The sequence below is a fragment of the Anomaloglossus baeobatrachus genome, chromosome 1 (genome assembly GCF_048569485.1).
Source record: "Anomaloglossus baeobatrachus isolate aAnoBae1 chromosome 1, aAnoBae1.hap1, whole genome shotgun sequence".
NCBI lineage: Eukaryota > Metazoa > Chordata > Amphibia > Anura > Aromobatidae > Anomaloglossus > Anomaloglossus baeobatrachus.
In genome coordinates, this window is record NC_134353.1 from 284,211,070 (window position 1) to 284,232,454 (window position 21,385).

Consider the following 21,385-nt stretch of genomic DNA (forward strand, 5'->3'; position numbering starts at 1 on the left):
AAGAGATACTTAAAACTGTTTTTTTCAGGTATATCTGCACTTCACAAAGAATGAAAATCTTGCTAAATGCATATGGAGAAAGAACTTTATCTCAAATCACTCATACTTAAAAACAGCATGCTGAAACCCGGGATCGTACCACGGACATTTAGATCTTCAGTCTAACGTTCTCCCAACTGAGCTATTTCAGCAACCTACAAAGTTAAAGCTACAGCATTGCAAGGCAAACTCAAAGGCGTTAATAAATTTTCAGTTCAAAATTTGCCTTTTTTTGGGGCCAAACAAAAAATGTGTTTGTTTTTAGAAAGTGTGAATTTTTCAGTTGTGCTTGTCAGGATGGCCGAGCGGTCCAAGGCGCTGCGTTCAGGTCGCAGTCTCTACTTGAGGCGTGGGTTCGAATCCCACTTCTGACAGGTTTCTGTTACATTACAATTATGTTTTGTTTTTTTTTCATTTTCACCATGTCCCTCTGTCACAATTCAGACATTTCCACAAACCAGATTAGTCCAAGGACAAAGCCAATGAGAACCCTCTGGATCCTCAATCCTGTCTGTCACAATCATGTTGTTCTCTGCTGCACTATCAGTAAGAAGAGGGAGGTGGAAAATCTCATAAAATAAACCTCAAGATACACAAAATCTTAAAGATCCTTAGCACTTTATGTTGATATTTCTCAGATTTTTTCTCCGATTTCCTCCATACTACTTCGACTTCAACTTAATTTTTCAGTATAACTACTTTCATTTTCTTCTCGCATTAGTGACTGTTCTGAAAAGAGATACTTAAAACTGTTTTTTTCAGGTATATCTGCACTTTACAAAGAATGAAAATCTTGCTAAATGCATATGGAGAAAGAACTTTATCTCAAATCACTCATACTTAAAAACAGCGTGCTGAAACCCAGGATCGGACCAGGGACCTTTAGATCTTCAGTCTAACGCTCTCCCAACTGAGCTATCAGCAACCTACAAAGTTAAAGCTACAGCATTGCAAGGCAAACTCAAAGGCGTTAATACATTTTCAGTTCAAAATTTGCATTTTTTTGGGGCCAAACAAAAAATGTGTTTGTTTTTAGAAAGTGTAAACTTTCGACAGTTGTGCTTGTCAGGATGGCCGAGCGGTCCAAGGCGCTGCGTTCAGGTCGCAGTCTCTACTTGAGGCGTGGGTTCGAATCCCACTTCTGACAGGTTTCTGTTACATTACAATCATGTTTTGTTTTTTTTTCATTTTCACTATGTCCCTCTGTCACAATTCAGACATTTCCACAAACCAGATTAGTCCAAGGACAAAGCCAATGAAAACCCTCTGGATCCTCAATCCTGTCTGTCACAATCATGTTGTTCTCTGCTGCACTATCAGTAAGAAGAGGGAGGTGAAAAATCTCATAAAATAAACCTCAAGATACACAAAATCTTAAAGATCCTTAGCACTTTATGTTGATATTTCTCAGATTTTTTTTCTGATTTCCTCCATACTACTTCGACTTCAACTTAATTTTTCAGTATAACTACTTTCATTTTCTATTCGCATTAGTGACTGTTCTGAAAAGAGATACTTAAAACTGTTTTTTTCAGGTATATCTGCACTTCACAAAGAATGAAAATCTTGCTAAATGCATATGGAGAAAGAACTTTATCTTAAATCACTCATACTTAAAAACAGCATGCTGAAACCCGGGATCGGACCAGGGACCTTTAGATTTTCAGTCTAACGCTCTCCCAACTGAGCTATTTCAGCAACCTACAAAGTTAAAGCTACAGCATTGCAAGGCAAACTCAAAGGCGTTAATAAATTTTCAGTTCAAAATTTGCCTTTTTTTGGGGCCAAACAAAAAATGTGTTTGTTTTTAGAAAGTGTGAATTTTCCACAGTTGTGCTTGTCAGGATGGCCGAGCGGTCCAAGGCGCTGCGTTCAGGTCGCAGTCTCTACTTGAGGCGTGGGTTCGAATCCCACTTCTGACAGGTTTCTGTTACATTACAATCATGTTTTGTTTTTTTTTCATTTTCACTATGTCCCTCTGTCACAATTCAGACATTTCCACAAACCAGATTAGTCCAAGGACAAAGCCAATGAAAACCCTCTCGATCCTCAATCCTGTCTGTCACAATCATGTTGTTCTCTGCTGCACTATCAGTAAGAAGAGGGAGGTGGAAAATCTCATAAAATAAACCTCAAGATACACAAGATCTTAAAGATCCTTAGCACTTTATGTTGATATTTCTCAGATTTTTTCTCCGATTTCCTCCATACTACTTCGACTTCAACTTAATTTTTCAGTATAACTACTTTCATTTTCTTCTCGCATTAGTGACTGTTCTGAAAAGAGATACTTAAAACTGTTTTTTTCAGGTATATCTGCACTTCACAAAGAATGAAAATCTTGCTAAATGCATATGGAGAAAGAACTTTATCTCAAATCACTCATACTTAAAAACAGCGTGCTGAAACCCGGGATCGGACCAGGGACCTTTAGATCTTCAGTCTAACGCTCTCCCAACTGAGCTATTTCAGCAACCTACAAAGTTAAAGCTACAGCATTGCAAGGCAAACTCAAAGGCGTTAATACATTTTCAGTTCAAAATTTGCATTTTTTTGGGGCCAAACAAAAAATGTGTTTGTTTTTAGAAAGTGTGAATGTTCCACAGTTGTGCTTGTCAGGATGGCCGAGCGGTCCAAGGCGCTGCGTTCAGGTCGCAGTCTCTACTTGAGGCGTGGGTTCGAATCCCACTTCTGACAGGTTTCTGTTACATTACAATCATGGTTTTTTTTTTTTTATTTTCACTATGTCCCTCTGTCACAATTCAGACATTTCCACAAACCAGATTAGTCCAAGGACAAAGCCAATGAAAACCCTCTGGATCCTCAATCCTGTCTGTCACAATCATGTTGTTCTCTGCTGCACTATCAGTAAGAAGAGGGAGGTGGAAAATCTCATAAAATAAACCTCAAGATACACAAGATCTTAAAGATCCTTAGCACTTTATGTTGATATTTCTCAGATTTTTTCTCCGATTTCCTCCATACTACTTCGACTTCAACTTAATTTTTCAGTATAACTACTTTCATTTTCTTCTCGCATTAGTGACTGTTCTGAAAAGAGATACTTAAAACTGTTTTTTTCAGGTATATCTGCACTTCACAAAGAATGAAAATCTTGCTAAATGCATATGGAGAAAGAACTTTATCTCAAATCACTCATACTTAAAAACAGCGTGCTGAAACCCGGGATCGGACCAGGGACCTTTAGATCTTCAGTCTAACGCTCTCCCAACTGAGCTATTTCAGCAACCTACAAAGTTAAAGCTACAGCATTGCAAGGCAAACTCAAAGGCGTTAATACATTTTCAGTTCAAAATTTGCATTTTTTTGGGGCCAAACAAAAAATGTGTTTGTTTTTAGAAAGTGTGAATGTTCCACAGTTGTGCTTGTCAGGATGGCCGAGCGGTCCAAGGCGCTGCGTTCAGGTCGCAGTCTCTACTTGAGGCGTGGGTTCGAATCCCACTTCTGACAGGTTTCTGTTACATTACAATCAAGTAAAATATATCTTTGTACCGTGTTAGCCAGTAGAGATAAAAAAATTGTTTAAAAGAACAGAGAGTCCTCAGTGGTTGATACCTTTTAATGGCTAACTGAAAAGATGGTAATGATTGCAAGCTTTCGAGACTACTCAGGTCTCTTCATCAGGCATGGTATAACACAAAATCTGAAGAGTCACGTATTTATACACAACAGGACTTAGAATAGTGCAGTAAAAAAAAAAAAAAAAAAAAAAAAAGAACAAGTTATATGAAACAGAATATTGACAACGGACAAGATAAAGATTCCCAGATCACATCAGGACTACAAGATCCCAGGTACGTTCAGCTGCACCACAACCAATGTGGTGTACTTAATTATATGTACCAAATGTCCAACTGGGGGTCTGTATGTAGGGGAGACAGGACAACAGCTCAGGACAAGGATGAATTCTCACCGCCACACAATTAGAGAAAAAAGGATGGATCTACCTGTGGCCAAACATTTTTGTAACCCAGACCACAGCATCATGGACATGAAATTGCTGGTATTGAAAGGAAACTTCAAGTCCCAGAGAGACAGGAGACTATGGGAGTACAAACTTATGATGACCTTTGACACATTCAGAGAAGGAATGAATGTGTCTCATGGATTCATGTCTTTTTACATCAGTTAAAAGATGTGCTCCTCTGACCATCCGAGCGTGTCACAGCCCTGGACCAGACCCTTATCAAAGGACAATAAAACTTTCACACTGAACTGCAGCAGTATTTATGGCTAGAACAGCTTGTCCCCCTGCCATAGAGATAGTTCTGTTTCATATAACTTGTTCTTTTTTTTTTTTTTTTTTTTTTTTTTTACTGCACTATTCTAAGTCCTGTTGTGTGACTCTTCAGATTTTGTGTTATACCATGCCTGATGAAGAGACCTGAGTAGTCTCGAAAGCTTGCAATTATTACCATCTTTTCAGTTAGCCATTAAAAGGTATCAACCACTGAGGACTCTCTGTTCTTTTAAACATTACAATCATGGTTTTTTATTTTCTATTTTCACTATGTCCCTCTGTCACAATTCAGACATTTCCACAAACCAGATTAGTCCAAGGACAAAGCCAATGAAAACCCTCTGGATCCTCAATCCTGTCTGTCACAATCATGTTGTTCTCTGCTGCACTATCAGTAAGAAGAGGGAGGTGGAAAATCTCATAAAATAAACCTCAAGATACACAAGATCTTAAAGATCCTTAGCACTTTATGTTGATATTTCTCAGATTTTTTCTCCGATTTCCTCCATACTACTTCGACTTCAACTTAATTTTTCACTATAACTACTTTCATTTTCTTCTCGCATTAGTGACTGTTCTGAAAAGAGATACTTAAAACTGTTTTTTTCAGGTATATCTGCACTTCACAAAGAATGAAAATCTTGCTAAATGCATATGGAGAAAGAACTTTATCTCAAATCACTCATACTTAAAAACAGCGTGCTGAAACCCGGGATCGGACCAGGGACCTTTAGATCTTCAGTCTAACGCTCTCCCAACTGAGCTATTTCAGCAACCTACAAAGATAAAGCTACAGCATTGCAAGGCAAACTCAAAGGCGTTTATACATTTTCAGTTCAAAATTTGCATTTTTTTGGGGCCAAACAAAAAATGTGTTTGTTTTTAGAAAGTGTGAATGTTCCACAGTTGTGCTTGTCAGGATGGCCGAGCGGTCCAAGGCGCTGCGTTCAGGTCGCAGTCTCTACTTGAGGCGTGGGTTCGAATCCCACCTCTGACAGGTTTCTGTTACATTACAATCATGGTTTTTTTTTTCATTTTCACTATGTCCCTCTGTCACAATTCAGACATTTCCACAAACCAGATTAGTCCAAGGACAAAGCCAATGAAAACCCTCTGGATCCTCAATCCTGTCTGTCACAATCATGTTGTTCTCTGCTGCACTATCAGTAAGAAGAGGGAGGTGGAAAATCTCATAAAATAAACCTCAAGATACACAAAATCTTAAAGATCCTTAGCACTTTATGTTGATATTTCTCAGATTTTTTCTCCGATTTCCTCCATACTACTTCGACTTCAACTTAATTTTTCAGTATAACTACTTTCATTTTCTTCTCGCATTAGTGACTGTTCTGAAAAGAGATACTTAAAACTGTTTTTTTCAGGTATATCTGCACTTCACAAAGAATGAAAATCTTGCTAAATGCATATGGAGAAAGAACTTTATCTCAAATCACTCATACTTAAAAACAGCGTGCTGAAACCCGGGATCGGACCAGGGACCTTTAGATCTTCAGTCTAACGCTCTCCCAACTGAGCTATTTCAGCAACCTACAAAGTTAAAGCTACAGCATTGCAAGGCAAACTCAAAGGCGTTAATACATTTTCAGTTCAAAATTTGCATTTTTTTGGGGCCAAACAAAAAATGTGTTTGTTTTCAGAAAGTGTGAATTTTCCACAGTTGTGCTTGTCAGGATGGCCGAGCGGTCCAAGGCGCTGCGTTCAGGTCGCAGTCTCTACTTGAGGCGTGGGTTCGAATCCCACTTCTGACAGGTTTCTGTTACATTACAATCATGTTTTGTTTTTTTTTCATTTTCACTATGTCCCTCTGTCACAATTCAGACATTTCCACAAACCAGATTAGTCCAAGGACAAAGCCAATGAAAACCCTCTGGATCCTCAATCCTGTCTGTCACAATCATGTTGTTCTCTGCTGCACTATCAGTAAGAAGAGGGAGGTGGAAAATCTCATAAAATAAACCTCAAGATACACAAAATCTTAAAGATCCTTAGCACTTTATGTTGATATTTCTCAGATTTTTTCTCCGATTTCCTCCATACTACTTCGACTTCAACTTAATTTTTCAGTATAACTACTTTCATTTTCTTCTCGCATTAGTGACTGTTCTGAAAAGAGATACTTAAAACTGTTTTTTTCAGGTATATCTGAACTTCACAAAGAATGAAAATCTTGCTAAATGCATATGGAGAAAGAACTTTATCTCAAATCACTCATACTTAAAAACAGCGTGCTGAAACCCGGGATCGGACCAGGGACCTTTAGATCTTCAGTCTAACGCTCTCCCAACTGAGCTATTTCAGCAACCTACAAGGTTAAAGCTACAGTATTGCAAGGCAAACTCAAAGGCGTTAATAAATTTTCAGTTCAAAATTTGCCTTTTTTTGGGGCCAAACAAAAAATGTGTTTGTTTTTAGAAAGTGTGAATTTTCCACAGTTGTGCTTGTCAGGATGGCCGAGCGGTCCAAGGCGCTGCGTTCAGGTCGCAGTCTCTACTTGAGGCGTGGGTTCGAATCCCACTTCTGACAGGTTTCTGTTACATTACAATCATGTTTTGTTTTTTTTTCATTTTCACTATGTCCCTCTGTCACAATTCAGACATTTCCACAAACCAGATTAGTCCAAGGACAAAGCCAATGAGAACCCTCTGGATCCTCAATCCTGTTTGTCACAATCATGTTGTTCTCTGCTGCACTATCAGTAAGAAGAGGGAGGTGAAAAATCTCATAAAATAAACCTCAAGATACACAAAATCTTAAAGATCCTTAGCACTTTATGTTGATATTTCTCAGATTTTTTTTCTGATTTCCTCCATACTACTTCGACTTCAACTTAATTTTTCAGTATAACTACTTTCATTTTCTTCTCGCATTAGTGACTGTTCTGAAAAGAGATACTTAAAACTGTTTTTTTCAGGTATATCTGCACTTCACAAAGAATGAAAATCTTGCTAAATGCATATGGAGAAAGAACTTTATCTCAAATAACTCATACTTAAAAACAGCGTGCTGAAACCCGGGATCAGACCAGGGACCTTTAGATCTTCAGTCTAACGCTCTCCCAACTGAGCTATTTCAGCAACCTACACAGTTAAAGCTACAGCATTGCAAGGCAAACTCAAAGGCGTTAATAAATTTTCAGTTCAAAATTTGCCTTTTTTTGGGGCCAAACAAAAAATGTGTTTGTTTTTAGAAAGTGTGAATTTTCCACAGTTGTGCTTGTCAGGATGGCCGAGCGGTCCAAGGCACTGCGTTCAGGTCACAGTCTCTACCTGAGGCGTGGGTTCGAATCCCACTTCTGACAGGTTTCTGTTACATTACAAACATGTTTTGTTTTTTTTTCATTTTCACTATGTCCCTCTGTCACAATTCAGACATTTCCACAAACCAGATTAGTCCAAGGACAAAGCCAATGAGAACCCTCTGGATCCTCAATCCTGTCTGTCACAATCATGTTGTTCTCTGCTGCACTATCAGTAAGAAGAGGGAGGTGAAAAATCTCATAAAATAAACCTCAAGATACACAAAATCTTAAAGATCTTTAGCACTTTATGTTGATATTTCTCAGATTTTTTTTCTGATTTCCTCCATACTACTTCGACTTCAACTTAATTTTTCAGTATAACTACTTTCATTTTCTTCTCGCATTAGTGACTGTTCTGAAAAGAGATACTTAAAACTGTTTTTTTCAGGTATATCTGCACTTCACAAAGAATGAAAATCTTGCTAAATGCATATGGAGAAAGAACTTTATCTCAAATCACTCATACTTAAAAACAGCATGCTGAAACCCGGGATCGTACCACGGACATTTAGATCTTCAGTCTAACGCTCTCCCAACTGAGCTATTTCAGCAACCTACAAAGTTAAAGCTACAGCATTGCAAGGCAAACTCAAAGGCGTTAATAAATTTTCAGTTCAAAATTTGCCTTTTTTTGGGGCCAAACAAAAAATGTGTTTGTTTTTAGAAAGTGTGAATTTTTCACAGTGTTGCTTGTCAGGATGGCCGAGCGGTCCAAGGCGCTGCGTTCAGGTCGCAGTCTCTACTTGAGGCGTGGGTTCGAATCCCACTTCTGACAGGTTTCTGTTACATTACAATTATGTTTTGTTTTTTTTTCATTTTCACCATGTCCCTCTGTCACAATTCAGACATTTCCACAAACCAGATTAGTCCAAGGACAAAGCCAATGAGAACCCTCTGGATCCTCAATCCTGTCTGTCACAATCATGTTGTTCTCTGCTGCACTATGAGTAAGAAGAGGGAGGTGGAAAATCTCATAAAATAAACCTCAAGATACACAAAATCTTAAAGATCCTTAGCACTTTATGTTGATATTTCTCAGATTTTTTCTCCGATTTCCTCCATACTACTTCGACTTCAACTTAATTTTTCAGTATAACTACTTTCATTTTCTTCTCGCATTAGTGACTGTTCTGAAAAGAGATACTTAAAACTGTTTTTTTCAGGTATATCTGCACTTTACAAAGAATGAAAATCTTGCTAAATGCATATGGAGAAAGAACTTTATCTCAAATCACTCATACTTAAAAACAGCGTGCTGAAACCCAGGATCGGACCAGGGACCTTTAGATCTTCAGTCTAACGCTCTCCCAACTGAGCTATCAGCAACCTACAAAGTTAAAGCTACAGCATTGCAAGGCAAACTCAAAGGCGTTAATACATTTTCAGTTCAAAATTTGCATTTTTTTGGGGCCAAACAAAAAATGTGTTTGTTTTTAGAAAGTGTAAATTTTCGACAGTTGTGCTTGTCAGGATGGCCGAGCGGTCCAAGGCGCTGCGTTCAGGTCGCAGTCTCTACTTGAGGCGTGGGTTCGAATCCCACTTCTGACAGGTTTCTGTTACATTACAATCATGTTTTGTTTTTTTTTCATTTTCACTATGTCCCTCTGTCACAATTCAGACATTTCCACAAACCAGATTAGTCCAAGGACAAAGCCAATGAAAACCCTCTGGATCCTCAATCCTGTCTGTCACAATCATGTTGTTCTCTGCTGCACTATCAGTAAGAAGAGGGAGGTGAAAAATCTCATAAAATAAACCTCAAGATACACAAAATCTTAAAGATCCTTAGCACTTTATGTTGATATTTCTCAGATTTTTTTTCTGATTTCCTCCATACTACTTCGACTTCAACTTAATTTTTCAGTATAACTACTTTCATTTTCTATTCGCATTAGTGACTGTTCTGAAAAGAGATACTTAAAACTGTTTTTTTCAGGTATATCTGCACTTCACAAAGAATGAAAATCTTGCTAAATGCATATGGAGAAAGAACTTTATCTCAAATCACTCATACTTAAAAACAGCATGCTGAAACCCGGGATCGGACCAGGGACCTTTAGATTTTCAGTCTAACGCTCTCCCAACTGAGCTATTTCAGCAACCTACAAAGTTAAAGCTACAGCATTGCAAGGCAAACTCAAAGGCGTTAATAAATTTTCAGTTCAAAATTTGCCTTTTTTTGGGGCCAAACAAAAAATGTGTTTGTTTTTAGAAAGTGTGAATTTTCCACAGTTGTGCTTGTCAGGATGGCCGAGCGGTCCAAGGCGCTGCGTTCAGGTCGCAGTCTCTACTTGAGGCGTGGGTTCGAATCCCACTTCTGACAGGTTTCTGTTACATTACAATCATGGTTTTTTTTTTTTTATTTTCACTATGTCCCTCTGTCACAATTCAGACATTTCCACAAACCAGATTAGTCCAAGGACAAAGCCAATGAAAACCCTCTGGATCCTCAATCCTGTCTGTCACAATCATGTTGTTCTCTGCTGCACTATCAGTAAGAAGAGGGAGTTGGAAAATCTCATAAAATAAACCTCAAGATACACAAGATCTTAAAGATCCTTAGCACTTTATGTTGATATTTCTCAGATTTTTTCTCCGATTTCCTCCATACTACTTCAACTTCAACTTAATTTTTCAGTATAACTACTTTCATTTTCTTCTCGCATTAGTGACTGTTCTGAAAAGAGATACTTAAAACTGTTTTTTTCAGGTATATCTGCACTTCACAAAGAATGAAAATCTTGCTAAATGCATATGGAGAAAGAACTTTATCTCAAATCACTCATACTTAAAAACAGCGTGCTGAAACCCGGGATCGGACCAGGGACCTTTAGATCTTCAGTCTAACGCTCTCCCAACTGAGCTATTTCAGCAACCTACAAAGTTAAAGCTACAGCATTGCAAGGCAAACTCAAAGGCGTTAATACATTTTCAGTTCAAAATTTGCATTTTTTTGGGGCCAAACAAAAAATGTGTTTGTTTTTAGAAAGTGTGAATGTTCCACAGTTGTGCTTGTCAGGATGGCCGAGCGGTCCAAGGCGCTGCGTTCAGGTCGCAGTCTCTACTTGAGGCGTGGGTTCGAATCCCACTTCTGACAGGTTTCTGTTACATTACAATCATGGTTTTTTTTTTTTTATTTTCACTATGTCCCTCTGTCACAATTCAGACATTTCCACAAACCAGATTAGTCCAAGGACAAAGCCAATGAAAACCCTCTGGATCCTCAATCCTGTCTGTCACAATCATGTTGTTCTCTGCTGCACTATCAGTAAGAAGAGGGAGGTGGAAAATCTCATAAAATAAACCTCAAGATACACAAGATCTTAAAGATCCTTAGCACTTTATGTTGATATTTCTCAGATTTTTTCTCCGATTTCCTCCATACTACTTCGACTTCAACTTAATTTTTCAGTATAACTACTTTCATTTTCTTCTCGCATTAGTGACTGTTCTGAAAAGAGATACTTAAAACTGTTTTTTTCAGGTATATCTGCACTTCACAAAGAATGAAAATCTTGCTAAATGCATATGGAGAAAGAACTTTATCTCAAATCACTCATACTTAAAAACAGCGTGCTGAAACCCGGGATCGGACCAGGGACCTTTAGATCTTCAGTCTAACGCTCTCCCAACTGAGCTATTTCAGCAACCTACAAAGTTAAAGCTACAGCATTGCAAGGTAAACTCAAAGGCGTTTATACATTTTCAGTTCAAAATTTGCATTTTTTTGGGGCCAAACAAAAAATGTGTTTGTTTTTAGAAAGTGTGAATGTTCCACAGTTGTGCTTGTCAGGATGGCCGAGCGGTCCAAGGCGCTGCGTTCAGGTCCCAGTCTCTACTTGAGGCGTGGGTTCGAATCCCACCTCTGACAGGTTTCTGTTACATTACAATCATGGTTTTTTTTTTCATTTTCACTATGTCCCTCTGTCACAATTCAGACATTTCCACAAACCAGATTAGTCCAAGGACAAAGCCAATGAAAACCCTCTGGATCCTCAATCCTGTCTGTCACAATCATGTTGTTCTCTGCTGCACTATCAGTAAGAAGAGGGAGGTGGAAAATCTCATAAAATAAACCTCAAGATACACAAAATCTTAAAGATCCTTAGCACTTTATGTTGATATTTCTCAGATTTTTTCTCCGATTTCCTCCATACTACTTCGACTTCAACTTAATTTTTCAGTATAACTACTTTCATTTTCTTCTCGCATTAGTGACTGTTCTGAAAAGAGATACTTAAAACTGTTTTTTTCAGGTATATCTGCACTTCACAAAGAATGAAAATCTTGCTAAATGCATATGGAGAAAGAACTTTATCTCAAATCACTCATACTTAAAAACAGCGTGCTGAAACCCAGGATCGGACCAGGGACCTTTAGATCTTCAGTCTAACGCTCTCCCAACTGAGCTATTTCAGCAACCTACAAAGTTAAAGCTACAGCATTGCAAGGCAAACTCAAAGGCGTTAATACATTTTCAGTTCAAAATTTGCATTTTTTTGGGGCCAAACAAAAAATGTGTTTGTTTTCAGAAAGTGTGAATTTTCCACAGTTGTGCTTGTCAGGATGGCCGAGCGGTCCAAGGCGCTGCGTTCAGGTCGCAGTCTCTACTTGAGGCGTGGGTTCGAATCCCACTTCTGACAGGTTTCTGTTACATTACAATCATGTTTTGTTTTTTTTTCATTTTCACTATGTCCCTCTGTCACAATTCAGACATTTCCACAAACCAGATTAGTCCAAGGACAAAGCCAATGAAAATCCTCTGGATCCTCAATCCTGTCTGTCACAATCATGTTGTTCTCTGCTGCACTATCAGTAAGAAGAGGGAGGTGGAAAATCTCATAAAATAAACCTCAAGATACACAAAATCTTAAAGATCCTTAGCACTTTATGTTGATATTTCTCAGATTTTTTTTCTGATTTCCTCCATACTACTTCGACTTCAACTTAATTTTTCAGTATAACTACTTTCATTTTCTTCTCGCATTAGTGACTGTTCTGAAAAGAGATACTTAAAACTGTTTTTTTCAGGTATATCTGCACTTCACAAAGAATGAAAATCTTGCTAAATGCATATGGAGAAAGAACTTTATCTCAAATCACTCATACTTAAAAACAGCATGCTGAAACCCGGGATCGGACCACGGACCTTTAGATCTTCAGTCTGACGCTCTCCCAACTGAGCTATTTCAGCAACCTTCAAAGTCAAAGCTACAGAATTGCAAGGCAAACTCAAAGGCGTTAATAATTTTTCAGTTCAAAATTTGCCTTTTTTTGGGGCCAAACAAAAAATGTGTTTGTTTTTAGAAAGTGTAAATTTTCTACAGTTGTGCTTGTCAGGATGGCAGAGCGGTCCAAGGTGCCGTGTTCAGGTCGCAGTCTCTACTTGAGGCGTGGGTTCGAATCCCACTTCTGACAGGTTTCTGTTACATTACAATCATGTTTTTTTTTTTTCATTTTCACTATGTCCCTCTGTCACAATTCAGACATTTCCACAAACCAGATTAGTCCAAGGACAAAGCCAATGAGAACCCTCTGGATCCTCAATCCTGTCTGTCACAATCATGTTGTTCTCTACTGCACTATCAGTAAGAAGAGGGAGGTGAAAAATCTCATAAAATAAACCTCAAGATACACAAAATCTTAAAGATCCTTAGCACTTTATGTTGATATTTCTCAGATTTTTTTTCTGATTTCCTCCATACTACTTCGACTTCAACTTAATTTTTCAGTATAACTACTTTCATTTTCTTCTCGCATTAGTGACTGTTCTGAAAAGAGATACTTAAAACTGTTTTTTTCAGGTATATCTGCACTTCACAAAGAATGAAAATCTTGCTAAATGCATATGGAGAAAGAACTTTATCTCAAATCACTCATACTTAAAAACAGCATGCTGAAACCCGGGATCGGACCACGGACCTTTAGATCTTCAGTCTGACGCTCTCCCAACTGAGATATTTCAGCAACCTTCAAAGTCAAAGCTACAGAATTGCAAGGCAAACTCAAAGGCGTTAATAATTTTTCAGTTCAAAATTTGCCTTTTTTTGGGGCCAAACAAAAAATGTGTTTGTTTTTAGAAAGTGTAAATTTTCTACAGTTGTGCTTGTCAGGATGGCAGAGCGGTCCAAGGTGCCGTGTTCAGGTCGCAGTCTCTACTTGAGGCGTGGGTTCGAATCCCACTTCTGACAGGTTTCTGTTACATTACAATCATGTTTTTTTTTTTTCATTTTCACTATGTCCCTCTGTCACAATTCAGACATTTCCACAAACCAGATTAGTCCAAGGACAAAGCCAATGAGAACCCTCTGGATCCTCAATCCTGTCTGTCACAATCATGTTGTTCTCTGCTGCACTATCAGTAAGAAGAGGGAGGTGAAAAATCTCATAAAATAAACCTCAAGATACACAAAATCTTAAAGATCCTTAGCACTTTATGTTGATATTTCTCAGATTTTTTCTCCGATTTCCTCCATACTACTTCGACTTCAACTTAATTTGTCAGTATAACTACTTTCATTTTCTTCTCGCATTAGTGACTGTTCTGAAAAGAGATACTTAAAACTGTTTTTTTCAGGTATATCTGCACTTTACAAAGAATGAAAATCTTGCTAAATGCATATGGAGAAAGAACTTTATCTCAAATCACTCATACTTAAAAACAGCGTGCTGAAACCCGGGATCGGACCAGGGACCTTTAGATCTTCAGTCTAACGCTCTCCCAACTGAGCTATTTCAGCAACCTACAAAGTTAAAGCTACAGCATTGCAAGGCAAACTCAAAGGCGTTAATACATTTTCAGTTCAAAATTTGCCTTTTTTGGGGCCAAACAAAAAATGTGTTTGTTTTTAGAAAGTGTGAATTTTCCACAGTTGTGCTTGTCAGGATGGCCGAGCGGTCCAAGGCGCTGCGTTCAGGTCGCAGTCTCTACTTGAGGCGTGGGTTCGAATCCCACTTCTGACAGGTTTCTGTTACATTACAATCATGTTTTGGTTTTTTTTCATTTTCACTATGTCCCTCTGTCACAATTCAGACATTTCCACAAACCAGATTAGTCCAAGGACAAAGCCAATGAAAACCCTCTGGATCCTCAATCCTGTCTGTCACAATCATGTTGTTCTCTGCTGCACTATCAGTAAGAAGAGGGAGGTGGAAAATCTCATAAAATAAACCTCAAGATACACAAAATCTTAAAGATCCTTAGCACTTTATGTTGATATTTCTCAGATTTTTTCTCCGATTTCCTCCATACTACTTCGACTTCAACTTAATTTTTCAGTATAACTACTTTCATTTTCTTCTCGCATTAGTGACTGTTCTGAAAAGAGATACTTAAAACTGTTTTTTTCAGGTATATCTGCACTTCACAAAGAATGAAAATCTTGCTAAATGCATAAGGAGAAAGAACTTTATCTCAAATCACTCATACTTAAAAACAGCATGCTGAAACCCGGGATCGGACCAGGGACCTTTAGATGTTCAGGCTAACGCTCTCCCAACTGAGCTATTTCAGCAACCTACAAAGTTAAAGCTACAGCATTGCAAGGCAAACTCAAAGGCGTTAATACATTTTCAGTTCAAAATTTGCATTTTTTTGGGGCCAAACAAAAAATGTGTTTGTTTTTAGAAAGTGTGAATTTTCCACAGTAGTGCTTGTCAGGATGGCCGAGCGGTCCAAGGCGCTGCGTTCAGGTCGCAGTCTCTACTTGAGGCGTAGGTTCGAATCCCACTTCTGACAGGTTTCTGTTACATTACAATCATGTTTTTTTTTTTTTCATTTTCACTATGTCCCTCTGTCACAATTCAGACATTTCCACAAACCAGATTAGTCCAAGGACAAAGCCAATGAGAACCCTCTGGATCCTCAATCCTGTCTGTCACAATCATGTTGTTCTCTGCTGCACTATCAGTAAGAAGAGGGAGGTGAAAAATCTCATAAAATAAACCTCAAGATACACAAAATCTTAAAGATCCTTAGCACTTTATGTTGATATTTCTCAGATTTTTTCTCCGATTTCCTCCATACTACTTCGACTTCAACTTAATTTGTCAGTATAACTACTTTCATTTTCTTCTCGCATTAGTGACTGTTCTGAAAAGAGATACTTAAAACTGTTTTTTTCAGGTATATCTGCACTTTACAAAGAATGAAAATCTTGCTAAATGCATATGGAGAAAGAACTTTATCTCAAATCACTCATACTTAAAAACAGCGTGCTGAAACCCGGGATCGGACCAGGGACCTTTAGATCTTCAGTCTAACGCTCTCCCAACTGAGCTATTTCAGCAACCTACAAAGTTAAAGCTACAGCATTGCAAGGCAAACTCAAAGGCGTTAATACATTTTCAGTTCAAAATTTGCCTTTTTTGGGGCCAAACAAAAAATGTGTTTGTTTTTAGAAAGTGTGAATTTTCCACAGTTGTGCTTGTCAGGATGGCCGAGCGGTCCAAGGCACTGTGTTCAGGTCGCAGTCTCTACTTGAGGCGTGGGTTCGAATCCCACTTCTGACAGGTTTCTGTTACATTACAATCATGTTTTGGTTTTTTTTCATTTTCACTATGTCCCTCTGTCACAATTCAGACATTTCCACAAACCAGATTAGTCCAAGGACAAAGCCAATGAAAACCCTCTGGATCCTCAATCCTGTCTGTCACAATCATGTTGTTCTCTGCTGCACTATCAGTAAGAAGAGGGAGGTGGAAAATCTCATAAAATAAACCTCAAGATACACAAAATCTTAAAGATCCTTAGCACTTTATGTTGATATTTCTCAGATTTTTTCTCCGATTTCCTCCATACTACTTCGACTTCAACTTAATTTTTCAGTATAACTACTTTCATTTTCTTCTCGCATTAGTGACTGTTCTGAAAAGAGATACTTAAAACTGTTTTTTTCAGGTATATCTGCACTTCACAAAGAATGAAAATCTTGCTAAATGCATAAGGAGAAAGAACTTTATCTCAAATCACTCATACTTAAAAACAGCATGCTGAAACCCGGGATCGGACCAGGGACCTTTAGATGTTCAGGCTAACGCTCTCCCAACTGAGCTATTTCAGCAACCTACAAAGTTATAGCTACAGCATTGCAAGGCAAACTCAAAGGCGTTAATACATTTTCAGTTCAAAATTTGCATTTTTTTGGGGCCAAACAAAAAATGTGTTTGTTTTTAGAAAGTGTGAATTTTCCACAGTAGTGCTTGTCAGGATGGCCGAGCGGTCCAAGGCGCTGCGTTCAGGTCGCAGTCTCTACTTGAGGCGTAGGTTCGAATCCCACTTCTGACAGGTTTCTGTTACATTACAATCATGTTTTTTTTTTTTTCATTTTCACTATGTCCCTCTGTCACAATTCAGACATTTCCACAAACCAGATTAGTCCAAGGACAAAGCCAATGAGAACCCTCTGGATCCTCAATCCTGTCTGTCACAATCATGTTGTTCTCTGCTGCACTATCAGTAAGAAGAGGGAGGTGAAAAATCTCATAAAATAAACCTCAAGATACACAAAATCTTAAAGATCCTTAGCACTTTATGTTGATATTTCTCAGATTTTTTTTCTGATTTCCTCCATACTACTTCGACTTCAACTTAATTTTTCAGTATAACTACTTTCATTTTCTTCTCGCATTAGTGACTGTTCTGAAAAGAGATACTTAAAACTGTTTTTTTCAGGTATATCTGCACTTCACAAAGAATGAAAATCTTGCTAAATGCATATGGAGAAAGAACTTTATCTCAAATCACTCATACTTAAAAACAGCATGCTGAAACCCGTGATCGGACCAGGGACCTTTAGATCTTCAGTCTAACGCTCTCCCAACTGAGCTATTTCAGCAACCTACAAAGTTAAAGCTACAGCATTGCAAGGCAAACTCAAAGGCGTTAATAAATTTTCAGTTCAAAATTTGCCTTTTTTTGGGGCCAAACAAAAAATGTGTTTGTTTTTAGAAAGTGTGAATTTTCCACAGTTGTGCTTGTCAGGATGGCCGAGCGGTCCAAGGCGCTGCGTTCAGGTCACAGTCTCTACTTGAGGTGTGGGTTTGTATCCCACTTCTGACAGGTTTCTGTTACATTACAATCATGTTTTTTTTTTTTTTCATTTTCACTATGTCCCTCTGTCACAATTCAGACATTTCCACAAACCAGATTAGTCCAAGGACAAAGCCAATGAGAACCCTCTGGATCCTCAATCCTGTCTGTCACAATCATGTTGTTCTCTGCTGCACTATCAGTAAGAAGAGGGAGGTGAAAAATCTCATAAAATAAACCTCAAGATACACAAAATCTTAAAGATCCTTAGCACTTTATGTTGATATTTCTCAGATTTTTTTTCTGATTTCCTCCATACTACTTCGACTTCAACTTAATTTTTCAGTATAACTACTTTCATTTTCTTCTAGCATTAGTGACTGTTCTGAAAAGAGATACTTAAAACTGTTTTTTTCAGGTATATCTGCACTTCACAAAGAATGAAAATCTTGCTAAATGCATATGGAGAAAGAACTTTATCTCAAATCACTCATACTTAAAAACAGCGTGCTGAAACCCGGGATCGGACCAGGGACCTTTAGATCTTCAGTCTAACGCTCTTCAAACTGAGCTATTTCAGCAACCTACAAAGTTAAAGCTACAGCATTGCAAGGCAAACTCAAAGGCGTTAATAAATTTTCAGTTCAAAATTTGCCTTTTTTTGGGGCCAAACAAAAAATGTGTTTGTTTTTAGAAAGTGTGAATTTTCCACAGTTGTGCTTGTCAGGATGGCCGAGCGGTCCAAAGCGCTGCGTTTAGGTCGCAGTCTCTACTTGAGGCGTGGGTTCGAATCCCACTTCTGACAGGTTTCTGTTACATTACAATCATGTTTTGTTTTTTTTTCATTTTCACTATGTCCCTCTGTCACAATTCAGACATTTCCACAAACCAGATTAGTCCAAAGACAAAGCCAATGAGAACCCTCTGGATCCTCAATCCTGTTTGTCACAATCATGTTGTTCTCTGCTGCACTATCAGTAAGAAGAGGGAGGTGGAAAATCTCATAAAATAAACCTCAAGATACACAAAATCTTAAAGATCCTTAGCACTTTATGTTGATATTTCTCAGATTTTTTCTCCGATTTCCTCCATACTACTTCGACTTCAACTTAATTTTTCAGTATAACTACTTTCATTTTCTTCTCGCATTAGTGACTGTTCTGAAAAGAGATACTTAAAACTGTTTTTTTCAGGTATATCTGCACTTCACAAAGAATGAAAATCTTGCTAAATGCATATGGAGAAAGAACTTTATCTCAAATCACTCATACTTAAAAACAGCGTGCTGAAACCCAGGATCGGACCAGGGACCTTTAGATCTTCAGTCTAACGCTCTCCCAACTGAGCTATTCCAGCAACCTACAAAGTTAAAGCTACAGCATTGCAAGGCAAACTCAAAGGCGTTAATACATTTTCAGTTCAAAATTTGCATTTTTTTGGGGCCAAACAAAAAATGTGTTTGTTTTTAGAAAGTGTGAATTTTCCACAGTTGTGCTTGTCAGGATGGCCGAGCGGTCCAAGGCGCTGCGTTCAGGTCGCAGTCTCTACTTGAGGCGTGGGTTCGAATCCCACTTCTGACAGGTTTCTGTTACATTACAATCATGGGGTTTTTTTTTCATTTTCACTATGTCCCTCTGTCACAATTCAGACATTTCCACAAACCAGATTAGTCCAAGGACAAAGCCAATGAGAACCCTCTGGATCCTCAATCCTGTCTGTCACAATCATGTTGTTCTCTGCTGCACTATCAGTAAGAAGAGGGAGGTGGAAAATCTCATAAAATAAACCTCAAGATACACAAAATCTTAAAGATCCTTAGCACTTTATGTTGATATTTCTCAGATTTTTTCTCCGATTTCCTCTATACTACTTCGACTTCAACTTAATTTTTCAGTATAACTACTTTCATTTTCTTCTCGCATTAGTGACTGTTCTGAAAAGAGATACTTAAAACTGTTTTTTTCAGGTATATCTGCACTTCACAAAGAATGAAAATCTTGCTAAATGAATATGGAGAAAGAACTTTATCTCAAATCACTCATACTTAAAAACAGCGTGCTGAAACCTGGGATCGGACCAGGGACCTCTAGATCTTCAGTCTAACACTCTCCCAACTGAGCTATATCAGCAACCTACAAAATTAAAGCTACAGCATTGCAAGGCAAACTCAAAGGCATTAATACATTTTCAGTTCAAAATTTGTATTTTTTTGGGGCCAAACAAAAAATGTGTTTGTTTTTAGAAAGTGTGAATTTTCCTCAGTTGTGCTTGTCAGGATGGCTGAGCAGTCCAAGGCGCTGCGTTCAGGTCGCAGTCTCTACTTGAAGCGTGGGTTCGAATCCCATTTCTGACAGGTTTCTGTTACATTACAATCATGTTTTTTTTTTTTTCATTTTCACTATGTTCCTCTGTCACAATTCAGACATTTCCACAAACCAGATTAGTCCAAGGACAAAGCCAATGAGAACACTCTGGATCCTCAATCCTGTCTGTCACAATCATGTTGTTCTCTGATGCACTATCAGTAAGAAGAGGGAGGTGAAAAATCTCATAAAATAAACCTCAAGATACACAAAATCTTAAAGATCCTTAGCACTTTATGTTGATATTTCTCAGATTTTTTTTCTGATTTCCTCCATACTACTTCGACTTCAACTTAATTTTTCAGTATAACTACTTTCATTTTCTTCTCGCATTAGTGACTGTTCTGAAAAGAGATACTTAAAACTGTTTTTTTCAGGTATATCTGCACTTCACAAAGAATGAAAATCTTGCTAAATGCATATGGAGAAAGAACTTTATCTCAAATCACTCATACTTAAAAACAGCTTGCTGAAACCCGGGATTGGACCAGGGACCTTTATATCTTCAGTCAAACGCTCTCCCAACTGAGATATTTCAGCAACCTACAAAGTTAAAGCTACAGCATTGCAAGGCAAACTCAAAGGCGTTAATACATTTTCAGTTCAAAATTTGTATTTTTTTGGGGCCAAACAAAAAATGTGTTTGTTTTTAGAAAGTGTGAATTTTCCTCAGTTGTGCTTGTCAGGATGGCCGAGCGGTCCATGGCGCTGCGTTCAGGTCGCAGTCTCTACTTGAGGCGTGGGTTCGAATCCCACTTCTGACAGGTTTCTGTTACATTACAATCATGTTTTTTCTTTTTTCATTTTCACTATGTTCCTCTGTCACAATTCAGACATTTCCACAAACCAGATCAGTCCAAGGACAAAGCCAATGAGAACCCTCTGGATCCTCAATCCTGTCTGTCACAATCATGTTGTTCTCTGCTGCACTATCAGTAAGAAGAGGGAGGTGGAAAATCTCATAAAATAAACCTCAAGATACACAAAATCTTAAAGATCCTTAGCACTTTATGTTGATATTTCTCAGATTTTTTCTCCGATTTCCTCCATACTACTTCGACTTCAACTTAATTTTTCACTATAACTACTTTCATTTTCTTATCGCATTAGTGACTGTTCTGAAAAGAGATACTTAAAACTGTTTTTTTCAGGTATATCTGCACTTCACAAAGAATGAAAATCTTGCTAAATGCATATGGAGAAAGAACTTTATCTCAAATCACTCATACTTAAAAACAGCGTGCTGAAACCCAGGATCGGACCAGGGACCTTTAGATCTTCAGTCTAACGCTCTCCCAACTGAGCTATTCCAGCAACCTACAAAGTTAAAGCTACAGCATTGCAAGGCAAACTCAAAGGCGTTAATACATTTT

At 38.1% G+C, this 21,385-nt stretch overlaps 26 non-coding genes across 26 annotated transcripts; 15 read left to right on the forward strand and 11 right to left on the reverse strand.

The window, feature by feature from the left end:
• The first annotated feature begins 330 nt into the window (after window positions 1–330).
• Window positions 331–413, forward strand: TRNAL-CAG (transfer RNA leucine (anticodon CAG)). Its single transcript has one exon. It is a non-coding gene; the product is annotated as a tRNA-Leu (tRNA).
• A 690-nt stretch (window positions 414–1,103) lies between these two features.
• Window positions 1,104–1,186, forward strand: TRNAL-CAG (transfer RNA leucine (anticodon CAG)). Its single transcript has one exon. It is a non-coding gene; the product is annotated as a tRNA-Leu (tRNA).
• A 478-nt stretch (window positions 1,187–1,664) lies between these two features.
• Window positions 1,665–1,737, reverse strand: TRNAF-GAA (transfer RNA phenylalanine (anticodon GAA)). Its single transcript has one exon. It is a non-coding gene; the product is annotated as a tRNA-Phe (tRNA).
• Window positions 1,738–1,878: 141 nt separating this feature from the next.
• On the forward strand, window positions 1,879–1,961 carry TRNAL-CAG (transfer RNA leucine (anticodon CAG)). Its single transcript has one exon. It is a non-coding gene; the product is annotated as a tRNA-Leu (tRNA).
• A 478-nt stretch (window positions 1,962–2,439) lies between these two features.
• TRNAF-GAA (transfer RNA phenylalanine (anticodon GAA)) lies at window positions 2,440–2,512 on the reverse strand. Its single transcript has one exon. It is a non-coding gene; the product is annotated as a tRNA-Phe (tRNA).
• A 141-nt stretch (window positions 2,513–2,653) lies between these two features.
• TRNAL-CAG (transfer RNA leucine (anticodon CAG)) lies at window positions 2,654–2,736 on the forward strand. Its single transcript has one exon. It is a non-coding gene; the product is annotated as a tRNA-Leu (tRNA).
• Window positions 2,737–3,213: 477 nt separating this feature from the next.
• Window positions 3,214–3,286, reverse strand: TRNAF-GAA (transfer RNA phenylalanine (anticodon GAA)). Its single transcript has one exon. It is a non-coding gene; the product is annotated as a tRNA-Phe (tRNA).
• Window positions 3,287–3,427: 141 nt separating this feature from the next.
• TRNAL-CAG (transfer RNA leucine (anticodon CAG)) lies at window positions 3,428–3,510 on the forward strand. The gene has a single exon. It is a non-coding gene; the product is annotated as a tRNA-Leu (tRNA).
• A 1,490-nt stretch (window positions 3,511–5,000) lies between these two features.
• Window positions 5,001–5,073, reverse strand: TRNAF-GAA (transfer RNA phenylalanine (anticodon GAA)). Its single transcript has one exon. It is a non-coding gene; the product is annotated as a tRNA-Phe (tRNA).
• A 699-nt stretch (window positions 5,074–5,772) lies between these two features.
• TRNAF-GAA (transfer RNA phenylalanine (anticodon GAA)) lies at window positions 5,773–5,845 on the reverse strand. The gene has a single exon. It is a non-coding gene; the product is annotated as a tRNA-Phe (tRNA).
• Window positions 5,846–5,986: 141 nt separating this feature from the next.
• TRNAL-CAG (transfer RNA leucine (anticodon CAG)) lies at window positions 5,987–6,069 on the forward strand. Its single transcript has one exon. It is a non-coding gene; the product is annotated as a tRNA-Leu (tRNA).
• A 478-nt stretch (window positions 6,070–6,547) lies between these two features.
• TRNAF-GAA (transfer RNA phenylalanine (anticodon GAA)) lies at window positions 6,548–6,620 on the reverse strand. Its single transcript has one exon. It is a non-coding gene; the product is annotated as a tRNA-Phe (tRNA).
• Window positions 6,621–6,761: 141 nt separating this feature from the next.
• TRNAL-CAG (transfer RNA leucine (anticodon CAG)) lies at window positions 6,762–6,844 on the forward strand. Its single transcript has one exon. It is a non-coding gene; the product is annotated as a tRNA-Leu (tRNA).
• Window positions 6,845–8,311: 1,467 nt separating this feature from the next.
• Window positions 8,312–8,394, forward strand: TRNAL-CAG (transfer RNA leucine (anticodon CAG)). The gene has a single exon. It is a non-coding gene; the product is annotated as a tRNA-Leu (tRNA).
• A 690-nt stretch (window positions 8,395–9,084) lies between these two features.
• On the forward strand, window positions 9,085–9,167 carry TRNAL-CAG (transfer RNA leucine (anticodon CAG)). The gene has a single exon. It is a non-coding gene; the product is annotated as a tRNA-Leu (tRNA).
• A 478-nt stretch (window positions 9,168–9,645) lies between these two features.
• On the reverse strand, window positions 9,646–9,718 carry TRNAF-GAA (transfer RNA phenylalanine (anticodon GAA)). The gene has a single exon. It is a non-coding gene; the product is annotated as a tRNA-Phe (tRNA).
• A 141-nt stretch (window positions 9,719–9,859) lies between these two features.
• On the forward strand, window positions 9,860–9,942 carry TRNAL-CAG (transfer RNA leucine (anticodon CAG)). The gene has a single exon. It is a non-coding gene; the product is annotated as a tRNA-Leu (tRNA).
• Window positions 9,943–10,419: 477 nt separating this feature from the next.
• On the reverse strand, window positions 10,420–10,492 carry TRNAF-GAA (transfer RNA phenylalanine (anticodon GAA)). Its single transcript has one exon. It is a non-coding gene; the product is annotated as a tRNA-Phe (tRNA).
• A 141-nt stretch (window positions 10,493–10,633) lies between these two features.
• On the forward strand, window positions 10,634–10,716 carry TRNAL-CAG (transfer RNA leucine (anticodon CAG)). Its single transcript has one exon. It is a non-coding gene; the product is annotated as a tRNA-Leu (tRNA).
• Window positions 10,717–11,193: 477 nt separating this feature from the next.
• TRNAF-GAA (transfer RNA phenylalanine (anticodon GAA)) lies at window positions 11,194–11,266 on the reverse strand. The gene has a single exon. It is a non-coding gene; the product is annotated as a tRNA-Phe (tRNA).
• Window positions 11,267–12,179: 913 nt separating this feature from the next.
• Window positions 12,180–12,262, forward strand: TRNAL-CAG (transfer RNA leucine (anticodon CAG)). Its single transcript has one exon. It is a non-coding gene; the product is annotated as a tRNA-Leu (tRNA).
• Window positions 12,263–14,286: 2,024 nt separating this feature from the next.
• On the reverse strand, window positions 14,287–14,359 carry TRNAF-GAA (transfer RNA phenylalanine (anticodon GAA)). The gene has a single exon. It is a non-coding gene; the product is annotated as a tRNA-Phe (tRNA).
• Window positions 14,360–14,499: 140 nt separating this feature from the next.
• On the forward strand, window positions 14,500–14,582 carry TRNAL-CAG (transfer RNA leucine (anticodon CAG)). The gene has a single exon. It is a non-coding gene; the product is annotated as a tRNA-Leu (tRNA).
• A 1,252-nt stretch (window positions 14,583–15,834) lies between these two features.
• Window positions 15,835–15,907, reverse strand: TRNAF-GAA (transfer RNA phenylalanine (anticodon GAA)). The gene has a single exon. It is a non-coding gene; the product is annotated as a tRNA-Phe (tRNA).
• Window positions 15,908–16,047: 140 nt separating this feature from the next.
• TRNAL-CAG (transfer RNA leucine (anticodon CAG)) lies at window positions 16,048–16,130 on the forward strand. The gene has a single exon. It is a non-coding gene; the product is annotated as a tRNA-Leu (tRNA).
• Window positions 16,131–19,146: 3,016 nt separating this feature from the next.
• Window positions 19,147–19,229, forward strand: TRNAL-CAG (transfer RNA leucine (anticodon CAG)). Its single transcript has one exon. It is a non-coding gene; the product is annotated as a tRNA-Leu (tRNA).
• Window positions 19,230–21,385: the final 2,156 nt, after the last annotated feature.